This window comes from Pelmatolapia mariae, linkage group LG3_W (assembly GCF_036321145.2).
Source record: "Pelmatolapia mariae isolate MD_Pm_ZW linkage group LG3_W, Pm_UMD_F_2, whole genome shotgun sequence".
NCBI classification, from domain to species: domain Eukaryota; kingdom Metazoa; phylum Chordata; class Actinopteri; order Cichliformes; family Cichlidae; genus Pelmatolapia; species Pelmatolapia mariae.
In genome coordinates this window covers 79,609,276-79,624,050 of record NC_086229.1, presented here as the reverse complement: position 1 = coordinate 79,624,050, position 14,775 = coordinate 79,609,276, and the positions used below count along the sequence as shown (strand labels likewise).

General features: G+C 45.0%; 1 pseudogene; it reads right to left on the bottom strand.

Moving 5' to 3' along the window:
• Positions 1–1,032: 1,032 nt before the first annotated feature.
• On the bottom strand, positions 1,033–12,792 carry LOC134624005 (calpain-5-like; annotated as a pseudogene).
• Between the last annotated feature and the right edge of the window lie 1,983 nt (positions 12,793–14,775).

The window sequence follows — 14,775 nt, the reverse complement described above, 5'->3', positions numbered from 1 at the left end:
AGGAGTGCGAACTGTGTTTTGGTTCTCTGTCTGCAACGGTCTGTAATCCGAACCGCTCAGTCTGACCATCGGAGATAAAAATAGTCATTAAGTCCGATTTGTTATTGAATTACGGTGTGTATTTCATACTGCTAATTCTAGCTTTTTACTATAAGTGTTTTTAGTTTCATTTATTTATGAAAATTATGTATTGTATATGTATTGTATATGATATATGTATATTTTTAAAATGTCATATTGTTACATAAAAATCATTTGTGGCCTTCCCCCTGAGACAAGAGTCAGTCTAAGTCTGCTCACCTTTGCTTTGTGGTGTTCCTTCCTCTTGACTCATATCACAGGACTAACACGATATTATTGACTATAGTTCAGAACTATAGTGTACTATAGTAAGGGTGTCTGGGTCTTCCCTTAGGAACAGGGCAAGTTGCTCTGTCATTTGGGGGGTCTGAGAATAGAGCTGATGCTCCTCCACATACATGAAAGAAGCCAGTGAAGGATGTTCAGGCATCAGCCTAGGCATTTCCAACTGCAGGGAGATGGTGGGGCAGACACAGAACATGCTGGAGAGATTATGGCTCTTAGCTGACTGACCGTTTCAGTGATTTAAGGCAAGTAGGTCTGCTAAGTGATAATAAAATAAAACAGGCTTACACAGTGTTTATAGTTTAATTATGAGAAATGGAAATGTGACCCAAATATCACAGTTTTTAATGAATAAAACAAAAAATAAATAACAAATCAATTAAAAGACAATACATAATAATGCATATTTTAAAATAACACACAAACTTGTTTTGGCAGCAGTTCCACTTTTCTTGTTGAACTGCCGAAGTTGTTGTGCCTGCATAACTCAGCAGCAGATCAGCACAGAGCATCTGTCAGTACATTAATAACCTAATTATTAAAGTCCCGCAGCAAAGTGCAAGAGACCAAGCAGCTCACTGTGGCTTAAAATACAACAGGTCAAAAAACCAAAAAACTACAGCACCTTTTGTCACACAGCTTTATTTAGTTTAGTAGTATTTGTTCATCAGCTTCTACCTGAGAGGGCAGTGTTTGTCAGGGCAGCCAGACTGTCACAAGTCTGTGAGGCACATGCTGGAAGACGTCTCAAGATAGACGCAACCTCTGAGCCCTGAACGAGACCGTCTGCCTCGCAGATTCATCACGAGGCTTCGACTCCTCTCAGACTCGGCCGTCTGGAATCGAGTCTCACCGAGGAGCGAGTCCCACAGCAGACCTCTGCTGTATATCTGTCAATACATAGGAAGCCCATTAGCCCTGTGTGTTTGTGTGCTGCGTGAGAGGGAACAGGAATGTGCCAAACCTCAACAGAGATGTCTGTGTTGGGGTATCTCCTGTAGAAGATGGTTCTCAGGTTGAATTCAGGGTTTCCGCTCTCCTTGAACACCCGCGTCCTGACGTTGTCATTCTCACATCTCACTACAGCGTAAACATCGGGGGCTGTGGAACAAAATCCAGCACGGTGTAAAGAAAGAAGGAAAGAAAACACCAAGGGAGATATGTGCAATAATTAAGAGTCTGTCCAAATGTGAGTCTTTCATTTTGCAGTCACCTGTTTGTTTGGGAGGGCTGAGTCCTGACGCCCTGCGGAGATAAACTGTGGTTACCACTGTGGGCTGAGGTAGAAGACAGTGGAGCACAGAGGGAGACGGTAAGTCCTCCCTCAGTTCCCTTCATGGAAAAAAGAAAATAACTAAATTAAAGGCAGAGGACTGGGAATACTGAAGAGAAAAAGAGATTATTTCTATTGACGTGTGAGAAATGATATGTAAGAAACTATATAACATTTATGATCCTAACTGAGAAAAAAATATTATACGTCAAATTTACAGCTTTTTTTTTACTGGTTTTTTCTGTCCAATTGAAGGGCCAAACCACCTAAATTAAAACTATACAAAAATGTAAACTAATTAATAAATCTACTTTAAGACTAAGTAATATTAAAATGAGTATTTCATTATTTAATTAAAAAAAATGTCACTTACATTTAGTTTTCTGTTACCTCCTAAACCTTTTCTGTATTATTTAACTTTGTATTTATTCACCTGATTAATTCTGATTAGACATTTTACAATTTTCAGTCATTTTAATTAGTGCCGTCAAAATTAATGCATTAACGCAAATTAATCCAACATCACGGTCAACGCGATTAAAATTTTTAACGCAATTAACGCATCTGGAGTGCAGAATGACTCAAAATCCCTGAAATGTTTCTGTCAACGCATTTCAGGGCAGTTTGTCCAAGTAGAGTTACCTTCGCACATACGCAAATAGGCAGAGATAGATCTGGTAGTGACGGGCACCTGAACCAATTAACCACACTGGCCCTCTCGATGCGAAATTTGAGTATTAAAAAAATAACAAGACGGAATAATCGACCGACGTAAAGAATTATGCACATTGTGCAAGAAGAAATTTTCTTTTCACCAAAGCACTTCCAGCTTAAAATATCACAATGACGTGAAGCATACGTTAGTTGGGGATGCTGCTAGGACTTTGGCTAACGCGTCACCCAGCTTGCGACAAACCACCCAAGGAGCATCGGGGACTCAGCAAGTCTAAGTCCGACGTAGATTGACATATATATTGACGTATATTGACTGACACAACTGCAAAGTGGATTGCAACAAACTGCAGACCTATTAATATTGATGAGAACACGCGCTTTACATAGCTTTGCAAAGTAAACTGAAATACAGAAAAATAAGTAAGTACGTTAATAAATGAAAAATTAAATGCAGAATTCAAAACACTGGAAACATGGAAAATATAAAAATAAAATTGTAAAAAATGTTTTGGTTTTTAAACCTTTGGGCAGCTTTGGTCCTCCGTACCTTTTCAGTATCTACAAATAGCAAACTGTTCAAAGCTATTTCTAACCCTTCTTTCCTGACCAGCATTTCACCTGAGTCTGATACGAGAGTGGGAGAAGAGGCGAAGCAGGAAGGTGGTGGGCAGCACAACATAACGTCCCAGAGTCAGAGTTCCCCTCAGTGTCACACTGCGGGAATCCATGTAGATGGAGCTGGCCGTCTGCTCCACCACGCACTGCACCCGGCTGCAGCGGTTCACCTCCACCTGCAGATGATGAGGAAGAACTGAAATATTTTTTTTATCACTCAAAAAACGTGAGGTTGCTCAGTGGCCCTGCTCACCTTCAACACCTCAAAGCCAATAGGCAGGTTTTCTCCTTTTCCATTTTTCCTCCACATCCTCCTGTCCTCCTGCTGCAGACAGATCAGCACCTCCTCCTCTTTGGCTCGCACCTCAAACATGAACTAATAAGAATGAAAAGACATTTTTAGCATTCATGTGCTGGTGCAAACCCTGGTTTCAATCTTATATTTACCTGTGGATTGTGCAGGAAGGTGTCCCTCCACCACACCGGCTCCTCTTATCCAACTCCACCTTCCAGACTCCATTCACCTTCCCACCACCCTTTTCTGCTGTCACTTTGTTCACATCAGGCTCAATTCTTCCTCTTTTCCTTCCTTCCTGTTGACTCTCACCGAGTCGATCCTCCTTTCTGTTCCCACGCTGCTTGGTCCCTCCAGGCCCGTTGCTGCTCTTACTCAGGGTCAGTGTAAGGTTACTCTGGAGCACAGTGGGTGGAGGTGCTCCAGAGTGGGGGGAGGTAGAACCCACTGCCCGTAGCAGCTCACTTCTCTCCAGCGAGACTTGGGCCACAGCAGAGTCCTCTCCACCAGTCTGCACACCACCACATCTGTAAAGTGTTGACAGAAGTCCTCGAAATCCATCCTTAGGTAAAAGGAAAAGAAAAAAATGTGAGGCAGAAACCAGCTAACCCACATGACTTTTTGTTCTTAAAATAATAAAAATCAGAAGTACCAAAACTCCCCAACATCACGAACAACGAGCCCCATCTTGTCCCTCTCTGCGCGACTCAGTTGCTGCCACTGCTCTGACCTGCAGGGGGCACACAAGGACAGAAAACGGAACACTTGGAAAGGATATAAAAATAAAAACAGTGTTTCAGCTTCTAGAAACCTTTATTGATCCAGTTCTCAGACTTCCATGATGTGAACAGCAGATGTCCCCCCCACCTCAGTAAAACAAATCCGAAACTATTGTAAAATGTCAGAATCTCTCCAGAATATCGGCAGTGGCATTATTTTTTTATTTTTTTGAAATATTGTTATTTAATACTTTGTAAATACATAATTGAATGTGCAGACAACAAAATCCCACAAAAATTATCAATGGAAATCAAGTTAAATCAACCCATGGAGGTCTGGATTTGGAGTCACACTCAAAATTAAAGTGGAAAAACACCACAGGTTGATCTAGCTTTGATGTAATGTCCTTAAAACAAGTCAGAATGAGGCTCAGTGTGGCCTCCACGTGCCGTTATGACCTCCCTACAACGCTTGGGAATGCTCCTTTTTTTTTTCCTTAAAAAGAGAAAGAAAGAAAAAATCTCCCGGATCACCTGTTGAGAGAAAAAGAAGAGAAAACAAGCAATAAAACCCCAACGCAACATACTAAACACAACACCATCGCATTAATCTAGCTAAGTGTAAACAGCAGTAAATACTAAATATTGAATGTTGTTGTGCAGCACGCAGGACCGACAGCGCACAATGTACTTTGAAATAGCAGCCAAGAAAGGTGTAGTTTATATCTATGAACAGTGAGCACCCGTGTGCACACCTGTGTGGATCAGCGCACTTGTATACAAAAGGTTTCCCCATGTAACGGTCTGCTAGAGGGTGTAGAGGGCCATAGCCCCGTCCCCCAGAGCATGAAGCAGGCATGGAGAAGATCCAGGCTCCAGACATCCAGAGGGCCCAGAGTGCGAGAGCCCAAGGAAGACCACCGGAGGGGCATCTGTGCCACCCTCCTGGGAAGAGCTGAGGACAGCCCCAGACGAGGGGTCACCCAGTAGCCACAGAGCAGAAGCCAGAGGGGGCTGCACTGGCGTGCCCGCCGGCTCTGCTGGCAGCCAGCTGTGCCAGAGTGAACCAAGCCGCAGGCCCAGAGGCCCGAGGGCCCCCCGGGCCCCGGAAGAGGCCTGACCGAGCAACAGGCTCCAGGCCCCGCCAAGTAGCCACCGGGAGTGAGCTGGTACATACCTGAGCGCCCAGCCCTGGACACCAAGAACCACCAACGCACCGACCCCTGAGGAAATCAGTCACCAGCAGGGAGTGTGGTGAGGGGAGATAGGCCTCCATACTTTGGAGGGCCTGGGAGTTCCCAGAGAGGACAGAGGCACAATCACCACAAACATAGTAAAGGGCATACCGGGCAAATGCCCAGTATGCTCGATGGCCAGTCCAGCTATGCCCCGACCAAAGGCGTAGGGAAAAACCCTCTCGTCCACTGGGAGAAACACCAACGTACAGGCAGCAAGCTGAGGGGATACCCTCAGCTTGCTGGTGGTTGCCCTTCTGCAACCATGTTCTACCGTTTTGTGCTAGTTCTGGTCGTTTTTCTTAGTTTTTTTCTACTTTTTTCACCCGTGTGTGGGGACCCAGAGCAGGGATCCTTTGTTTACAGTAAGGATCAGCTGTTAGCGCTGCGTCCCACAGCAGTACTGCCGGCGGACAGACCCGACATTCCCAGCGAGCTGAGGAGGAAAAGACGGGGGTGTCGTGCTGGGAAGGAGCGCCGTCGCCCGAGAAGGAGACGTTATCGACCATCTCTTCCTTCTGTAATTATTGGAAATGTACGGTCTTTGCACAATAAATTGGATGAGCTCACGTCGCTAACCTGGTCACAGAGGGATTACCGGCAATGTAGCATCATGATGCTAACGGAGTCGTGGCTAACACCGCTAACTCCGGACACGAGTGTGACACTACCGGGATTCCAGCTGCTTCGAGCGGACAGGACAAGAGAGAGCGGTAAGAGGAAAGGAGGGGGACTGGCAGTGTTTGTGAATGACAGATGGTGTAACCCTGGGCACATCACTGTAAAAGAACAACTCTGCAGCAGAGACATTGAGCTGTTAGCCGTTAGCATGCGTCCGTACTACCTGCCCCGGGAATTCTCGCATGTTATCGCGATAACAGCGTATGTCCCCCCCTCGGCCAACGCGGATGCAGCCTGTGACACTCTCCACTCAGTGGTCAGCAGACTGCAAACACAATCTCCGAGAGCCCTCCTCATAATATCAGGGGACTTTAATCATGCCTCACTGGACTCCACACTGCCCACCTTCACCCAGTATGTGACATGCCCAACCAGAGACAATAAAACACTGGACTTACTGTATGCCAATGCTGAAGAGGCATACAGTTCATCACCTCTCCCTCCCCTGGGCAGATCTGATCACAACCTGGTGCACCTTGTCCCTGTGTATGAGCCCTTAGTGCGCAGGGAGCCACTAGCCACCCGCACAGTACAGAGATGGTCGCAGGAGAGCGAGGAGGCTCTTAAGGATTGTTTTAAGTCGACTGTGTGGGAGGTGATCTGTGACGACCACGGAGAGGACATCGACAGCCTTACTACATGCATTACGGACTATATTAATTTCTGTGTGGATAACACCATACCTACCAGGACTGTACGGTGTTTCTCCAACAACAAACCTTGGATTACCCCGGAAATTAAAGCTGTCCTCAAGCAGAAGAGGAGGGCCTTCAAATCCAAAGACAAAGAGGAGTTGAAAAGGGTGCAGAGAGAGTTGAGGGGACTGATAAGGAATGGGAAGGATAGCTACAGGCAGAAGATGGAGAACCAGCTTCAGCAAAATAACGTTGGTGAAGTCTGGAGAGGCCTCAGAACCATTTCAGGCCACAAACATCAGAACTCTCTGCCTGGGAGGGATGTGAGGTGGGCAAATGAACTGAATCATTTCTTCAACAGATTTGATTCAGCCATGAGGCAGTCTCCAACATCGGCTGCAGACTCAACCAACCCCACTGCTGCTGTTCCACCTCTGACACCTCAGACACTTCACACCTCCTCTATTCACCCTGCTCACTCCTCCCCACCCCCAACAACAGCATCCAATACACAATCAACACAAGGCTCCAGACTGTCTCTCTCATCCACCCAGGTTAGGAGGGAACTGAGGAGGATTAATGGCAAGAAGGCAGCGGGTCCAGATGGCATCAGCTCGAGGGTCGTCAGGTCCTGCGCGGACCAACTGTGTGGTGTGATGGAGCACCTCTTCAACCTGAGCCTGAGGCTGGGAAGAGTCCCACAGCTCTGGAAAACCTCCTGTGTTGTTCCAGTGCCAAAGACTTCACGCCCCAAGGACCTCAACAGCTACAGGCCGGTGGCTCTGACATCCCACCTGATGAAGACCCTGGAGCGGCTGGTCCTGGCTCAGCTTCGGCGCCTTGTGAGCTCATCACTGGACCCACTTCAGTTTGCCTACCAGCCTGGCATTGGAGCGGATGATGCCGTCATTCACCTCCTACATCGCTCCCTCGCTCACCTGGAGACCGCTGGGAGCATTGTGAGAATCATGTTCTTTGATTTCTCCAGTGCCTTCAACACTATTCTTCCCTCGGTTCTGAAGGACAAGCTGGAGAACTCAGGAGTGGACCATCACCTCACTACCTGGATTTTGGACTACCTCACCGACCGACCACAGTATGTGAGGACTCAGGGCTGTGTGTCGGACAGGGTCGTCTGCAGTACGGGGGCCCCACAGGGAACGGTTCTGGCTCCGTTCCTCTTCACCATCTACACTGCAGACTTCTCCCACAACTCCACCCAGTGCTTCCTGCAGAAGTTCTCTGATGACTCTGCTATAGTCGGCTTCATCACTGATGGGGACGACAAGGAGTACAGAGGACTGACTCAGGACTTTGTGGACTGGTGCCAGCTGAACTACCTCCAGATCAATGCCAGTAAAACCAAGGAGCTGGTGGTAGACTTCCGCAGGCACAAAAATCCTCCACTGCAACCACTGAACATCCAAGGTATGGACATTGAGACTGTGGACAGCTACAGGTACCTTGGTGTTCATCTGAACAACAAACTGGACTGGACTCATAACTCAGACGCCCTCTACAGGAAAGGGCAGAGCAGGCTGTACCTGCTGCGGAGACTCAGGTCGTTTGGAGTGGAGGGCCCACTCCTGAAGACCTTCTATGACTCTGTGGTGGCCTCAGCCATCTTTTATGGTGTGGTCTGCTGGGGTGGCAGCATCTCTGATGGGGACAGGAAGAGACTGAACAGGCTGATCCGAAGGGCCAGCTCTGTTCTAGGATGCCCTCTGGACCCAGTGGAGGTTGTGAGTGACAGGAGAATGGTGGCTAAGCTGTCATCCCTGCTGGACAACATCTCCCACCCCATGCATGAGACTGTGACAGCACTGAGCAGCTCCTTCAGTGGGAGACTGCGGCACCCACGGTGTGGGACGGAGAGATTTCGCAGGTCTTTCCTCCCCACTGCTGTCAGACTCCACAACAAAGACTTTAACTGATCATACACACACATCCACAAATGTGCAATAACACAAATGTGCAATAATCTTTCTGGCACCGTTGTATTTTTCACTCTGTTGTATATAGCATTTGTATTCTATTTTTATCCTATTGTATATTTTATTCTATTTTATTCTACTGTATATAGTATTCTATTTTTATTCTATTCTGTACAGTTGTGTACTGTATTTATTCTTATTTTATTTTATTCTAATTGTCCTTCATAACTTTTGCACTGTCCACTTCCTGCTGTGACAAAACAAATTTCCCACGTGTGGGACTAATAAAGGTCATCTTATCTTATCTTACCATGACATCCACCCAGCCAGCCATCTCTCACCAGGGGGAACTCCAGACTGGGACAGAGTCCAGCCCCTCTCCAGGAGACTGGTTCTAGAGCCCAAGCTGTGCGTTGAGGTGAGCCCAGCTATATCTAGCCGGTACCGGCTAGATATAGCTGGGCGATCTATTATTGTGGGCGATTTATTATTGTGCGATCTACTGTACAATATAAAGTGCCTTGAGGCAACTTATGTTGTGATTTGGTGCTATATAAATAAAATTGAATTGAAAAATTGAATTACCGCTCAACCTCATGCACTAACTCAGGCTCCTTCTCCACCAGAGAGTTGACATTCCACCTCCCAATTCCCAGTCTTGGTAGCTGGGGATCGGTCCGCCAGGGCCTCCGCTTCTGGCCGCCGCCCAGCTCACAATACACTTGTCATGGTCTTCCGGTTGGGGTTAGGGGAGAAAGACAGGAAAAAGACACTGTGGAAGCAAGCCAAGCCAGAGATTATTAACAACTTATAATTAAACTCAGAGTGGTGTATAGAGGTGTACACCTCAATCCTTAACCATCGTAGTTTTTTAAAGAAACAGATATTTTAAAAACATTAAGCTTCAGTATTGAGATAGTACCCGATTACAAATTTTAAAGATCAGATACACTGAAAATAACCTTAATCATCCATTGTGCGACTGGGTCTAATGCTTTTTTTGCACAACCATTTAGTGTGTAGGTCCACAATTTCTTCTTTTCAGATGAAATTATTTCCTGTTGCTACACAGCTGCGACATAAAAGCTTCCCACTCTTGTCTTTCATTTTTATTCCTAACATGACAAAATGCAGCATGACGTTTATTGCAAATCTCAAGATCCATGATCCATAACACAGAGTGTGATTGCATTTGAACAGTGAAATACAGAGAAGTGTTGGTTTCCAGAAAACAAAACTACACTTTACAGTATTATAAAGTATGAAAAATAGCATTACACATGATATATATATTATTGAATTATTCTGTAGATGATACCATTAAAAAATGACTTTTTAATTTCATCATTTACACTCAATAACCCGAATTTGTGGCTCATCATGTAACAGCACATCTACAGATTCACAGATATATCAGCTGAATACTGACACTGACCGATGCTGGGCGTTTATCGGCAAATAGGATGCCAGTAAACGATGTCAGTGGCTGATATTTATCTGCAGTGTTACTAAAAGAGTTTAATGATGAGCTGAAATACTTGTGAGAAAAACCTTCCTGACATTTATCATGTAGACCTGTGTGTTTTCCTGGGACAAATATGGACACAGATAAGAAACTAAAAGATAATTTTTCTATTGGAATCACCTCTCGAATAAATTCTTAAACACCAGTGATCTTCTTGATTTCCTAAAAAAGTTCCTGTAAACAGTAGCTGCTGCAGAGGTATAGAAAATGCTCATCAAGGAGAAAACAATAGAATTTTCAATTGAGAATCTACTGAAAGGGTTGCATCTTTCAACACAAGATGCACGGCCACATCGCACACTTATCCTGCTGTTTTTTAGAACGAATTTCCAACATATTTGCTTTGAGAGCAAATTCCTCGTGTGTCCAGTCCCCTCATTTTTTCCAAAAGTCGTTACACGTCATTGTCCGGATTGGCACGGCGACACAGGCAGAAGCAGATCAGGACCAAGGGGCAGCACAAGAAAATAACACCAATCGAGATGCTACCCAAAGTGTTTATCCAGAAGGCAAACAGGTAAAGGGTCTTGTTGCAGTAGGAGCTCACATCTGTTGTGTTTTTGTCATAGTTGGGCTGATAAATAGAGTAGATCCATACGTCACCTATGAAAATAAATAAATAAATTTAATTAAGAATTAATAATAATTGCTTGAAGTTGGACCTTAGTGTTTGGAGGCCTGACAGCTGACAGGATGTGCACAGCAGCACTTGAAGCCTCACTGAGTTTAGACAATTATTTTAATTATCTTAATTCGTATTACATGTACTTCTCAGGGGTTTAATATCTAGTAATCCATTAAAACAGCCATATATTCCCACCTAGTGGCTCATGCATGTTACAACATGTATTAATTCTCAACCAGTATGTCTTAATGCTTCTGGGCATGGTTGCTCAAAAGGTATGATTAAAAGATTAAAGGATTAAAACGATCTGGAGCCTGATAATGATAAGATAAGTGGATTAAATGGATGGATTCAAGTTTGATAATAAAAAGCTATTTTGGGGAATATTTAATTAGCAGGGATTTCACTATTTTATCCACAACCAGGTTTACCTCTCCTACTTTATCATGACTTAGATGCACTGTAGTGCATGACCTAAATAAATGCACAACTACAAAAGCCACAATTAAAAAAGATACAGTCAGCTACTGCTGTTGCTGTTAAGTAGCAAAAGAGACGTGACCAAAATAAGGAGATTCAAAACATCAGGTGACACAATTTCTGCACTTTTTGGCTCTGACGGAAAGCAACAAACACTGAGAGCATCCATCCATTCGCTTCTGCTCATCCTTTTCAGGGTCGTGGGGGGCGCTGGAGCCTATCCCAGCTGTCTTAGGGCGAGAGGCAGGGTACACCCTGGACAGGTCGCCAGTCTGTCATAGGGCTAACACACTAGCCCGGACAGATTTGAAAACAGTGTTTTTGTCTGGAAAAACTCTGCGTCCACACTATCGTTTTCAGTCGTTTTCAGAGAGTTGTGCGTCCAAATTGAAATGGCCGAAAAAGCTTACGTTCCAGTACTGTGCATGCGTGAAACGCAAGACGATTCGACCTGCCTCATTTCTGTCTGCTGTTTATTTATTTTCCGGCAAAATGTCGAGGAAAAGCACTGTACTGGGACATAAGCGTTTTTGGCCGTTTCAATGTGGACACACAACTCTGTGAACACGACTGAAAACGCTAGTGTGGACACGGAGCATTTTTGAGATGAAAAAGCCGTTTTCAAATCTATCCAGGCTAGTGTGCATGTAGCCAAAGAGACAGACAACCATTCGCACTCACATTCACACCTATGGGCAATTTAGATTTTTGTCAATTAGACACTCAACTCTTAAGACTACAGGCCTAATTGACATTCATGTTTTTGTCGCAGCTGGCTTCTTGCATGCTGTGCTAGCATGGGATATCAATGTGTATTTATGAGTCACAAGCTTTAATGGTTAGACAGAGACCCTACAGCCTGAGTACATAAGACTCAGTGCCTGCTATGATGAATCTGAGTGACATGATGGAGGGAGAGCACTTAACACAGTATCATATTTTTTTGCTGGCTGTTTGGAGCTTCATACAGCTGAAACTAATGCGGTCTATAATAGAAACATTTTGCCACAAAAGCTGCATGAAACACACTGTAAACATTGTCTAGGAAGAGTCCTGTTCTGTTTGCGGTGCTGAGAGCTGTTAATGTTTAATCTGTTTGGTGTGAATTTATGCCGGTGGTTTGTCTGATGACCACGATTGTGTTTACACAATTTTAACAGGCAGGCAAACGCAAACAGGTCACTTTCTTGACTTTTTAACTCACCAGCAATAAGCCAGCAGAAGACAAAGAACATTGTCAGTAAGTTCCAGGTTGTGCAGATTGTGCTCAGAGGGTTGGAGGTGCCTTCTTCAGGCTCCTTGGAGCAGGGCAAGCAGGAGAGCAACACACTAAACACGTTAAAGACTCCCAACACTATCAGATAGATGGGGATGTAGTGCTGGCGTGGACACTCATGAAGGTATATTCCCCCTGGTGGACACAAGGAGGACAACTCAAGCAAAAACAATCAGAGCTGCCTGGAAAACCTTAACACCTGTGAACACTGATTCAAGTAAGTTAATAATATGAAGCTCACCAATTGCAAGCTGAGGAATGCTCAGGGTGCAAATTATCACCTTTGAAATTGCTGCAAGAAAAATCAAACACTGAACTCATTTTCTTCAAATGATATTTACAGAAATAAAACTATGACACCAGTGTTCATGATATTAACATCGCTAGATTTTACCTAGTGCAGTTGCTGAGGCTTTAGGACGGTTCCGCATGCGTCCCAGAAGGTTACTGTTCTCCATTTTTCCTAATGAGGTTTCTCACCTGTGGAAGAAGATAAAGAGCTGAGCTGGAAGTGTGAGAGAAAAATTGTTCAGATTCTTTTAAAAGTCAAACTGAAGGTGTGCAAAGCGATCTTGAGTAGCCAGAAAAGGCGATGACAATGGTGTCTAAACAAATCTTTTGAGTACAATACAGGAAATCTGTTTTTGTCCCCTCTTTGTCTGTGAGCTCCTCCTTCATCTGAGGCTCTTGTGGTTTCTTGTAGTGATGTGCGATACCACTGATTTCCTTTCCGATCCGATACCAAGTAATATTCAGGGTGGTATCGACGATACTGATCCGATACCGATACTTTGTACAAAAACTTATTTTATTTATTGTCTCAAATTATAGCGTCATAATGATTACAGGACATCAGATTACTTGTTCTTATCACTTAATAATGCAGGGTTCATCATATAGAAATAAAAAAACTGAAGTTGTGCGCTATTTGAACACCTTGCCTGCCTGCATCACTAAAGGACTCCATGAGAGACGTCTGTCTCGCCCTAGCAGCACCTGTCCCTCTCCTCCTCTTCAGTTCGTCTCAACATACGCTCGTCATATTCTGTGATATTGTTAACTCTGAGGTGTTTGACAAGGTTAGCGATGTTGCCACAACCATACACGCCAACTCTCCTGATTTTTCCAGGAGAATCCCGAATTTCAGTGCCCCTCCTGAAAATCTCCCAGAGCCACCATTCTCCCGATTATCCACCAGGGGAACAAAATTGAAAAACCATAACGCAGAATTCATAGCGCGGCCCAGCCAATTCCAGTTTCCAACAATGGCGGCAGCTACTTAGTTTTAATATTAGTGTAAAGTGTAGAAGTAAATTTAAATTTGGGAACATGTCAGCTGACGAGAGTGAATCTGTGCACGAGCTGCGCTCTTCTCCTGTGCCACATTCGAGGTCAGTGGATGCATTACGGACTGTTGCTGCTCCCGCCCACCATACCGTCTCCAGTGCCCTGACAATAGATCTTCCACCTGTTTTTAAAGGAGATGGGACTGAATCTTTTACAAGTTGGTCTCGTCGCTTTGAAGTGGCGGTGCAAGCTATGACTCCACCTGAGGTAGATTTGGCAACTGTGATGTCCTCTGTTCTGCCTACTCGTCTAGCAGATGCTGCATTTTTGTACTGGGACAGTTTGCCTTCATCAACCCAGAAAGACTATGATATAGTGAAGGATATGCTGAAAGAGGTTTTCAGAACGGCAGAGGTCCAAAATATTCTCTGCTGTTCTTCCAGACACATGTGAATGCTCGCCCCCGGAAACCAGGTGAAAGTATACAGCGCAGATATTACCCGTCTTGTGCTTGAAGCTTTCCCTAACTATGACTACAATGCCTTGGAAGGGGAAAAATTTCGCCGTTTTGTTGCTGGGTTGGACCCCACCTTGCAATCTAAGATTCATGAGATGGGTGCAGAGGATCTCGACGGAGCCCTGCGCATTGCCAGCCGTTGTGAGAGAGCACGGGCAGCATTGCAACTTACAGCTGCAGGATCCTCTCATATTCCATCTTCGGAACAGGTTGCTATGATACGTCCTCAGCCTACTGATGCTAAACTTCTTCAAGCGGTTGAGGAGCTCACGCTTACTGTAACCAGCCTGAAACATGAAGTACAGCAGTTACGGGAGAAACAGAGTTACCTTGCCCAACGTTTGGACTCCAATCGTGATGGATCCTCCCCTTCCAATGTTCAGTACAGCACCCGCAGTGCATCCCCGTCGCCTTTTCATGCCGGACAACATCCCAGAGACTATTGCTCGCCTGAGAGGCGTTATCATCGTGATCCAGAGTCTCACCGTGAACGTCCTTCTTCCCCTGTTCCCCAGAGGTTCAATGAGTGGGACAAATGTGAGAAACACGATCAACGCACATACCATTCCCAACGGCCCTCCCGGTATTCCAGGTACGATTACCCTGACAATAACAGATACCGACGCAGTCCCAGTCC